The sequence below is a fragment of the Hibiscus syriacus genome, unplaced genomic scaffold (genome assembly GCF_006381635.1).
Source record: "Hibiscus syriacus cultivar Baekdansim isolate YM2019G1 unplaced genomic scaffold, ASM638163v2 tig00000340_pilon, whole genome shotgun sequence".
In the NCBI taxonomy this organism is placed as follows: domain Eukaryota; kingdom Viridiplantae; phylum Streptophyta; class Magnoliopsida; order Malvales; family Malvaceae; genus Hibiscus; species Hibiscus syriacus.
In genome coordinates, this window is record NW_024061783.1 from 1376612 (window position 1) to 1387748 (window position 11137).

The following is an 11137-nucleotide window of genomic DNA, read 5'->3' on the forward strand; positions in this document are numbered from 1 at the left end:
ATCTCGAACCATTTTCTACATCTAATTATATTGCTATGTTATGCTGTTTCTTCTTTAGCAGGAACATCAACAATGGCTTGTTTTGGTCCTTTCTAGGAGCGAATTCTCCTGGATTTGGCTTGTACATTTTGGCACACAGAAGAAATGACCCCAAGTTTATGAGGCTTAAAACAGCCAATCATGACCATCATTGATCCTACGAGCCAGCCAATCACGACCAGCTTTCATTCCGATAACTTCCCTCGCTATTTCGACTAGCATAGTGTGTTCGACACCGATAATTTGCAATCCTAGAGTAGCCTAGCACTTGTCCTCACAAGAGGAGCCATTAACAATGGTGTCCATTTGAATGGCAGGTTTGAGTTTCCTGCGCTTGAAACAAGGAACAGAACAAAATTTATGACCCCCAAAACGGCTAAAAGTCCATAGAAGCAATCAAGCCTGACATGGTTTATGTTATCAGCCAGCCAGCCATGGTCACCATTGCTGCTTCTCGTTACACTTTTCACCACCGCTACCAATAAACTGCTGACGAAGAAACCGAGCGATAACGTCGAGAGGAACAGACCAGTGCTCATGGTTTTCATCCCTTTGGGAGATTGCGTGATGAAGAAGTCAAGCTGGCCTGTGTAACTGAAAGCCTCACCAGCACCCACTAGGAAGAACTGTGGGATCAACAAGAAGTCAAGAACACAATCACAGGCAGGGTTCCGGTATTTGCATCGACCAATCGAGCCACTGCCAGTCTTTTCACCTCGGCTATCGCTGCAGCAGCCATTCCTAAAGTTGACAGTACTAAGCCTATGGCCATTCTCTGTAGGTGGCTGAAACCTGGTTTCCCTTTCAATTTCTTCCAAAATGGCATAACGAGACGATCGTAAACAGCCAGAGTGATCAAAATCGCTGCCACGAAGAAGACAGTGAGGGAACCAGCAGGGATTTGGAAACTTCTAATTGATCTTTCCATGGTGGAGGCTTGCTCAACCGAGAAGGTCATCATTTGTGCTTATGTGGTCCAAAATATGATGGTCGTGGCCGATATGGGAAGAAGCCCCACCATCATTTTCACTTCCTCAACTCTTGTGACCGAGCAAAGTTTCCAAGGATTCGGACCATATCTCTCAAAATCCCCTTCCCCAACAATGGCAGCCTTGTCCAAGAACCTATAATTCAGAAACCGTGAATGAAGCAAGGCCAACAAATCGTGTGAACAAAGAAAAACCGATTCGAAAACTCACCGGAATCGATCTGTATGAAGAATTCTCGACATTTTAATAATGTCTTCGTATAACAATTCAACACTGTAAGGCACTTCCATCTTCCTCTTATTCATTGCAGCAACAAGAACTTGGAAGATCTGAACTATTGGACTCCCCAAGCTTTTCTTATACCTGTATCTTTTGGTCCCAGATAAAAATATCAAGACGGCTACAAACATCGAAACCGAGGACCAACTTCATCTTGTATGTAAACAAGCACCGTGACAGCCATCAAGGTTCCATTATTGATGAAGAAGAAGAACCTGTTGAAAAAATAAGCCATCTGGGACCTCTCCTTCTCATCCTTTTCATCGAATTGATCTGTTCCGAAACCCGAAACACTTGATTTCAGACCACCAGTGCCTAGTTCAATTACATATAGAGTCAGGTACAAAATTCCCATCTGAAATCCATTGGCCGGTTTGCATGCATGGGGAGCAGCAGATCTATTGCATGGTGCTGGGCGTAACTGTGGCAGCTTTGTAGCCGATGCTATGTGCCAGTCCCCTAAATCACCATAACATCATCACAGTCAAAAACTGAACAAATTAAGGATCGAAATCAACATTTTTGTTCGATTCTTTTTATGTTTATCGAAACTTTAAACTCCCACCAGTGGTTGTATAAGGGAAAATATAGCAATTGTCATGTATCGTCCGAGGAATGAATCAGCAAGGAAACCACCGAGCAAACACAAGAGGAAAGATGTGCCCATGGTTGAAAGCCTCCCGCAAATCTCAATCCCTGTGAAAATGGTTTCGACTCGATTTACAATATAAAGATTCGAACCTAACAGAGTCATAGTCTAATTGATGTTAGTAAAAAGTGCATATATAATAATGTTGTAAAGGTGAAGTCATGTAATATGGTGGTCTCAATAAGTAAATTCATGTATGAATGGCCCTACATATAGTATCTTCCTTGTCCCATACTCCAAAAAGAAAATGAAATGAATTTTATCACCATTGTTTTGTAAGTATCTATGAATTGCAGTTCTGATGGGTCCCATACATGTTACTCAAATTCTTGTTGGTGCTGAATTTACTTGCAAACTTAAGTTCATGTGAAAACCAGATCAAGAAATGAACAAACAAACCTAGAATGAGTGCAGCCGGAATCCAACCACCGGTTTTCGATCTGTCAGCCGGGAAACCCTTGTAGTCCACCGCATCCGCCACCGTCAAACTCTGTTAGTGTATGTAAATGCATGGTATATAAGTTCACATGAACTGTGCATGATGGTTGTGCAGCTGAGAATTGATTCACTGCAGCTGATCAGTTGAAGTAGTTAGTTTGTTGAGTTAGTTACATCATCAGTTATAGCTATAGTATTAGCTATAAATACTCCCCTTGAGAGTTGTAATACACACGCATGATATAATGAATTTCAGAAGATTCATTTCTCTCGTTTACTTTCTTTCTTGTTTTTCATAGATTAGACATTTGTTTATAATCTTTACATGGTATCAGTTGCCAAAACGGTCCTGCAGTTTCTGTTTGCCTCTTTTCTTGGAGGTTCTTGGAGGTTCTTGCCCTTCTTTGACAATGGTGAACTTGCAACAAGCTGATGTTCAGTCTCCGGTGAATACCACAGTTACCTCAACGTCATATGGCTCTTCAGTCTCGTCCAGTGTGCAACATATACCCAAACAAGATGTCATAAAGCTTACCGAGTCAACATACCTTCTTTGGAAGCATCAGGTGACCCTTATAATTGATGGCTATGGGTTGATGGCTTACATCTCTGGTGATAATCCTGCTCCATCTCAGTTTGTTACAAATGAGTCTGGGCAGCTTGAGGAAAATCCAGTGTATCCTGTGCATAGGCAACAAGACAAGTTGCTTGCCTCGTGGTTGTTGACAACGGTTAGCATGGAGGTTTTGCCACATCTTATGGGGCTCACATCCTCTCGCACAATCTGGAATACAGTTTCAAGATTGTTTGGAGTTCGTTCTAGTGCCAAGATTTCTTCTCTCAGACACAGCTTGCACTCTCAGAGGAAAGCTGGCTTGACTGTGAGTGATTATTTAGCCAAGATCAAGACAATCTGTGATTTGTTGAATGATGTAGGTTGTGTTGTACCTGAACAAGAACAAGTAAGTGTGATTCTTGCTGGGTTGTCAATGGAATTTGAGTCCATTATTGCTATAGCATCTCGTGATGTAGTGTCACTGGATAGTCTCACTGAAATGCTCCTGGATTGTGAGGCTAGACAGAAAGTTTTTTTAAGCGATGGTATTACTGCGAATATGGTTGTGCAGCCAAAAGAAGAGAAAGGGACAAGGTCTCAGGCTGTCACTGAAACAGATGTAACAGAAAAGCAGTTTTATTCAGGAGGTCAACAGGGAAGTCAGCATGGAGGCTATCGTGGTCGTGGCAGAGGAAGGTTTAACAATTCAAATAGACCACAATGTCAGTTGTGTGGAAAGTTTGGGCACATTGTTCAGCGGTGTTATCGTCGTTTTGATCGAGATTTCACTGGAGTTGGCAGTGAAGATCAGTCTGCTGAGCAATGGAAGAAACCAGCTGAACAGATAGTTCCTGTGAATGGACATGGGTATAGTCACACGTTGCAATCTCCTGTCTTATACTATCCATCTACCTTCATGCCTGGTATGCCTTATGCTTTGACTCGTCCAGGACTGCCTTACTCCTCGAGTCAGGTAATGAATACCTTCCCTGGTGACTGTGGAACTCTTCCTGCAAAAACAGAAGGACAAGAGTCATTTGTTCATACTGCACCTACAGCTTTTGTATCCACTGTGCCTAGTATGCCAGCAGCTCACAGTGCTCCAAACCACTCCAATGCTCTGTGGTATCGAGACACTGGTGCCACTCATCACGTATCAAATGATCTTGTACCCTTCAATTCAGGTGTGTCATACAAAGGTAACAACACTCTTTTAATGGGAAATGGTGAAGGAATTAAAATTGATCATGTTGGTCAAGGCTTTCTGTCTTCTAGTCTTAGACCTCTGGTGTTACAGAATATGCTACATGTCCCACACATTAAGAAGAAGTTGTTGTCAGTATCTCAATTCACTCGTGATAACAATGTGTTTATTGAGTTTCACCCTTTTGAGTGCTTGGTGAAGGATGCACAGACTCGGAACATTCTGCTGAGAGGGAAGCTCACACATGAAGGTTTATACCAGCTGCTACCGTATGAAGAAAAGAAATCTTGTTGCATGGTGAATAATGTGACCAAGGCTTCAAACAGTCTGGAACTTTGGCATAGGCGCTTAGGACACTCCTGTGAGAAGACTGTCAAGAATGTTATGAAAATGTGTAATATTTGTAGTAGTGAAAACAAATTGAACAATGTTTGTTCTGCATGTTTACAAGGCAAGGCTCACAAGCTACCTTTTTGTAATTCGTTGACTGAATACAAAGAAATTTTTCAGCTGGTTGTGTCTGATGTGTGGGGACCTACTCCTGTAGTTTCGACTGAAGGTTACATATATTATGTATCATTTGTTGATGTGTTCAGCAGACATACCTGGGTGTATCTAATCAGAAAGAAATCTGAAGTTAGCTAATGCTTTCTTAATCTTGTAAAGATAGCAGAGGTTCAGTTTGGGAAGAAAATCAAAGCATTGCAGAGTGATGGTGGAGGTGAGTATCAGGCCCTGAAGAGTTGGTTTTTTACCAATGGTGTACAGCATCGAATCTCATGTCCCATCACGTCAGAACAGAATGGGAAGGCTGAACGAAAACATCGCCACATTGTTGAGATGGGACTAGCCATGTTGGCTCAAGCATCACTGCCGATAAAGTTCTGGAGTCATGCCTTTACTATGGCAATATATATCATAAATAGACTACCTTCTGAGGTCATTTCAGGCAAGACCCCGTTTGAGGTTCTCTATCAGAAAGCTCCTGACTACTCTGGAATGAGAGTGTTTGGGTGTGCTTGCTTTCCCTTCTTGAGACCATTTAATCAACATAAATTGGATTTTCGATCAAGGCAGTGTGTGTTTCTCGGGCCCAGCACTTCACATCATGGGTACAAATGTCTAGACGATAATGGCAGAGTTTTTGTATCTCGACATGTGAGGTTTGACGAACAAGTATTTCCTTTTGATAAGAATCAATTTGTGTGCAGGTGCCATAGACAAGAAATTGTCACTACTGGACAATTGCCTATATTATATAATAAGTGTGGAGCCACACTGCTTGGAAATCATCATAATGCACATCGGGTTGGAGCCATCTCGTCTTCTGCATATAATGATAACCTTGGGACCACACCGCTTGGAGCTATACAAGACAATGCTCATGAGACCACGCCGCTTGGAGCTATGCGAGGTGTTGTGCATGAACATGGGGCCACACCACTTGAATTAATAACCGTTCACCATGATGCGCATGATGGTGCGCAAAGTCCAAGTAATAATGCCCTTGGCGTGGTGCCCACTCGTGTTGAGACTTCAAGAAATGCATGCGTTGAAGAGTTAAATAGTTATGCTCATGGTGCGCCAAATTCAAATGTGCATGGGCTCCAAGGAAGTGCTCGTGGGGTCCAAGGCAATTCTCGTGTGGCAATTGTATATAAAAGGAGGAGTAATGCGCCTAATATAGTTAATGGAGGTTGTGTTGGCAATGCACATGGGGTCCAAGAAAACTATGAAGCAACTTTAAATAATGATAATGCGCCTATAACGAACAATGGTGTGTATGTGGTTCAAGGAGATTCTCGTGGTGCACATGTGGTCCAAGGAGATAGGAGTGCGGCAAACATAAATAATGGAAATAATAGTGGAAGTTATAATGGTGGCAACCCAACTTTTCGAGATAATGGTGCGCAAATTTCAAGCTATGGGACCGCCTCCCATGATAATGACGATAGTGCGAGCAATGGGACCATGCCGAATGTTGAAAGGAGCGCGAGCAAAGTTCAATTAAATATTAATGCGCATGATGGTGGCTCATTTGTTGAGTTGGCAAATTCACGTGGTGCACATAATTCAAGTCCTTTTGAGTTGGAAAATGCACATGGTGATGGGGCCATGCCGAATATTGAATGTGGTGGGGGCTCACATGGCAATCAAGGTACGGCAAACATTAATAATGAGAGTATTTTTAATGGTTGTTCACATGGAATCCAAGAAAGTCTCGATAATGGCAATTCTGGGAGTAGTTGTCGTGCACATGGGATCCATGAAGAGAATCACGATGATAGCAATTATCGTTGCAGTTCACGTGAGGTTCAAGAAGAAAATGGTACAACAGAGCCGTGCATTGAAGTTCAACAAAATGTGGAGAGTGGTGTACCACAAACAATCTCTAATGTTCATCCCATGATGACTAGGAGTAAGCATGGAATCTGGAAACCAAAAGTTTATAACGTTGCAGGTTCAGATCGAGAACCATCAAATATCACAGAGGCCTTGATGAGTCCTCATTGGAAAGAAGCTGCACAAGCCGAGTATGATGCCCTGGTAAGGAATGGCACGTGGACACTAGTTCCTCTTCCCAGAGATAGGAAGGCAGTGAACTGTAAATGGATCTTTCGAGTAAAGAGAAATGCTGATGGCTCGATTTCAAGGTACAAAGCACGCTTGGTGGCGAAAGGTTTTCTTCAAAAACCAGGGATCGATTTTGATGAAGTCTTCAGCCCGGTGGTTAAGCCTGCAACGATCAGGGTAATCATTTCCTTGGCATTGTCACGGGGGTGGAAGCTGAGACAGGTTGATGTCAATAATGCTTTTTTGAACGGGTTGCTCACTGAAGAAGTGTATATGTCTCAACCACCAGGGTATGAGCAAGGCAGTGGTGAGCTGGTGTGTAAGCTACACAAGGCAATTTATGGGCTGAAACAAGCACCGAGGGCCTGGTTTGAGCGACTGAAGGCATACCTGCAGTCTGAAGGTTTTTGCCTAGCTAAGTCGGATGCCTCTCTTTATGTTCGAAAGACCTCGGATAGCTTGGTGTACTTACTGGTGTACGTTGATGATATCATCTTAACAGGGGATAAAGAGGTGGTTGTTCAAAGTGTTATAGACAGACTGAATGCTCAGTTTTCGTTGAAGGATCTTGGACCATTGCACTTTTTCCTAGGAGTGGAAGTCAGTTATGAAGGTGGTGATGTTGTTTTGAGTCAACAAAAGTATATCCAAGACCTTTTACAGAAACATGGTTTTGGTGAAGTGAAAAGTCTGCCCACCCCTATGGTTTCTAACATAAAGCTGTCAGCCAAGGAAGGAACACCACTTGAAGATGCTGCACAATACAGAAGCATCGTAGGTGCTCTGCAGTACATCGTGATCACTCGACCTGATGTGGTATTTGCTGTGAACAGGGTGTGTCAATTTATGCAAGCCCCACTGGATGTTCATTTTCTGGCAGTCAAGCGAATACTTCGCTACCTACAAGGCACCATTGATTTTGGACTGCGTTTTACACCCTCCTCGAGAATGGCTCTGACTGGTTTTGTAGATGCCAATTGAGGTTCGGATGTTGATGATAGACGGTCAACCTCAGGGTTCTGTATATATTTTTGTGGGAACCTGGTCTCGTGGAGCTCTAGAAAGCAACAGGTTGTTGCACGTTCAACTGCTGAGGCTGAATACAGGAGTGTGGCTTGTGCAGCTGCTGAGATGGTGTGGCTTCAATCTTTGTTGGGGGAATTGCATGTAGTTTCACATGGCAATGCCACATTGCGGTGTGATAATACAAGTGCAGTTGCTGTATGTGTTAATCCTGTACTGCATTCCAAGTTCAAACATGTTGAGCTGGACTTGTTTTTTGTTCGAGAAATGGTGGCTATGAGACAGCTACAAGTGCATGAAGTTCCTGCAGTTGAGCAGGTTGTTGATGTGCTGACCAAGCCTTTATCAGCCCCTTGGTTTCTCAAACACAGACAAAGGTTGCTGGTGGTGCAACTTAAGAGCAGATCAGATTGAGTCTGAAGCAGGTTTGAAGTTGAAGGTTGCAAGGGGAATGTTAGTGTATGTAAATGCATGGTATATAAGTTCACGTGAACTGTGCATGATGGTTGTGCAGCTGAGAATTGATTTACTGCAGCTGATCAGTTGAAGTAGTTAGTTTGTTGAGTTAGTTACATCATCAGTTATAGCTATAGTATTAGCTATAAATACTCCCCTTGAGAGTTGTAATACACACGCATGATATAATGAATTTCAAAAAATTCATTTCTCTCGTTTACTTTCTTTCTTGTTTTTCATAGATTAGACATTTGTTTATAATCTTTACAAACTCATCTTCCCTTCCTGTTAAAAGGAAGAAAAAAAACCACCAACAAAGTATTTCAGAAAGCATTGAATCAAACAATCATGTTTATAAAACAAAGGAGAACAATGGGTTGTCAGCCATTATCACACTATATATATAGTCATGGAAACTCAAACTGACCCATTTTCTGAATGTTTCAACAGCTGAAGAAACGAGCTCAACAATGATGAAAAAGTATCTTCAACTCCAAACTTGGAAGTGTTGGAGAGTGGAGACTAGTTTCCCATTTTATAGGCAAGTTTGGAAGTTAAAACACCTATGAAGTGACCCTCCACAAAGTAAATAGGACAGATTATTGGTCTTGTTCTTGTTGGTGGATGGCTCTAAACCATTGATATTGTTGGCAGATATGTTTATATAGGGAAATTTCTAAAGACGATGGTGATTGAAGACGGTACAAGAGGAGAAATGGAATCTGTAACATGCAGGATTTGGGAGTTTGTGAAGGTGGTGAACCACAGCACCGTGGCCATACGCTTTGTTTAGTGCGTTCTATACCCCACATCCCATGAAAACCTCACCGCCTGCACTATATGACGATAATGTCATACAAGAGAGGCCTACAAGGAGATAAAGCAAAGGCTTACCTGTTGATGTTTGACCCCTTTTTTTGACATATAAAGACTGTTGCAATAGATATATTTTACAGGAAAAGTGGCAGTTCTTTATGCTTTTCCAGTGTCGATTTTGATTAAAGCAGTGCTGCCGACTTACTTAATTGAGAGAAGATTCATCATGAAAGCTTACAGGTGTTGGATCCCAGAAGTTTCCTTACCAAAAGTGTCTCTTTTTTCTTCTTGTTCACATTTTTGTATCATCTCAATTGCAGGTAATCTTCATAGATATTAATCATGGATAAGTCCATGTGCAGAAGCAATCAAACAAAATGTCCTAAAATCACACGTAAGGGGGTGATAATAATCACAGGAAAACGCTTACAATGCAGCCTGCACACGTAGCAGCACATGCAGTACTCGAAAACCGATTCAAATCAGACCACTTGGTTCATGAAAAAAGACTCCCATAGGGCCCCTTCTCTGTTCACCCTCTTCCGTTCGCCTGTTAAAAACTCGTTATTTTAATGGTTAAATAGCATCGACACCGCTTTATTAAGAGCCGGAATCTTGTCTCTTTCTCTAGTTATAAGAAGCAGCATGTGAAATCTTAAACTGTATCCAACAGGCTTAATGTTCAGGCCTCAAAATTAACCTCCAAGAAGTTGAAACGCATCATTTTGGTCTCTAGTCTTGCATGAAATTTTAGCTGCATTCTCAAATGACACGATCATATATGATTTAGTGGGCAGTAACTATTTCTCGCCGATAGTGACAAGTTTTTTTTATAATAATCTAAGGTGATTACAAGGTAAATTTACTCTAACCCAGAATTTCAAAAGAAAATACCGTTCGCTTTAACCATTGACTCCACTAGATGGATTCAGTAGCACGTTTTTGTCAGCTGTGCTGTGGCACTTTGATATTGTACCGATGGCTGGTGTTGTTGGGACCAATGAGAGCCACAAGCTGAGAATAACATGTTGTTGCTATCCAAAAAAGGCAGAAGAAGCTTGGTGAGAAGAAATGCCTCTCAGCCTCTAATCTTCTTCACCAGTTGCACACACACTGACATCATCATCATCACACAAATATCAAAACGAGAGTGAAGTAGCTGTTGTATTAGGTGGTGCCACAGAGTGTGTGTATTTGTTAGCGTGTACGTATCAAAATGGAAGGATGTGGGGTAATTTTATGCAGAAGTGACAGTTTATCCCCAAATGTTTAGGAGGCGTTTTATATCAAGGATTGTGACATTCCCATGTTTGGTGGGCCGGGAATCTCATTCCCGGTAATGTTTTATTATCAATAGTAGATTTTTTTGGGTATATTACCGGGAATGTCATTACCTCCATTTCCTTAGGTATTATAACATTACCGGCGTTTTGGACTAAAATGCCCTTAAATTTTTATTTTTTTCAAAAATATCATTCTTCTGTCATTGAATAATAAAAATTCTATTAAGGTTAAATTATAAATTTATCCTTAAATTATTTTAGATTTACAAAAAAATAATCTATAATTAAAATTTTATATGAAGTTCAGTGGTTAAAAATTTTTTACCCTTTCATTAAACCTTTTTTATATTTTTAATTTTGTAAAAAGAAATTATATAAATATTATGAATTTAATTTTTTAAAGAAAATATATAAATATTTTACGATTTGTAATATTATACAAATATATAATAAGGACTATTTGGTCAAATATACATTCCAATTATCTTTTATTCATTTAACCAAACACGGTAATCTTACATTCTGCTAAACCAACCAAACACAAACTATTCCCTGATAATCTTTTATTCCCACTGGTAATCTTATATTCTGGAAACCAAAGAGAGTGATTTGTTTTATGAGCATGTAAGGTTGAAAGAGCAGCAAAATGAAAAAAAGGGTCCCCCAGTCCCAAACCCCAACCACATTTCAGACCTGGTCCCAAAGAACATGAATAAAGAAACAGAGACGACAAAACGATCTCCCATCAACGTGAGCGGCAGGATTCGAACCTGCGCGGGCAGAGCCCACATGATTTCTAGTCATGCCCGATAACCACTCCGGCACGCCCAC

At 41.2% G+C, this 11137-nt stretch overlaps 1 non-coding gene and 1 pseudogene across 1 annotated transcript; both read right to left on the reverse strand.

The window, feature by feature from the left end:
• Window positions 1–62: 62 nt before the first annotated feature.
• Window positions 63–8536, reverse strand: LOC120201564 (annotated as a pseudogene).
• Window positions 8537–11055: 2519 nt separating this feature from the next.
• TRNAS-AGA lies at window positions 11056–11137 on the reverse strand. Its single transcript has one exon. It is a non-coding gene; the product is annotated as a tRNA-Ser (tRNA).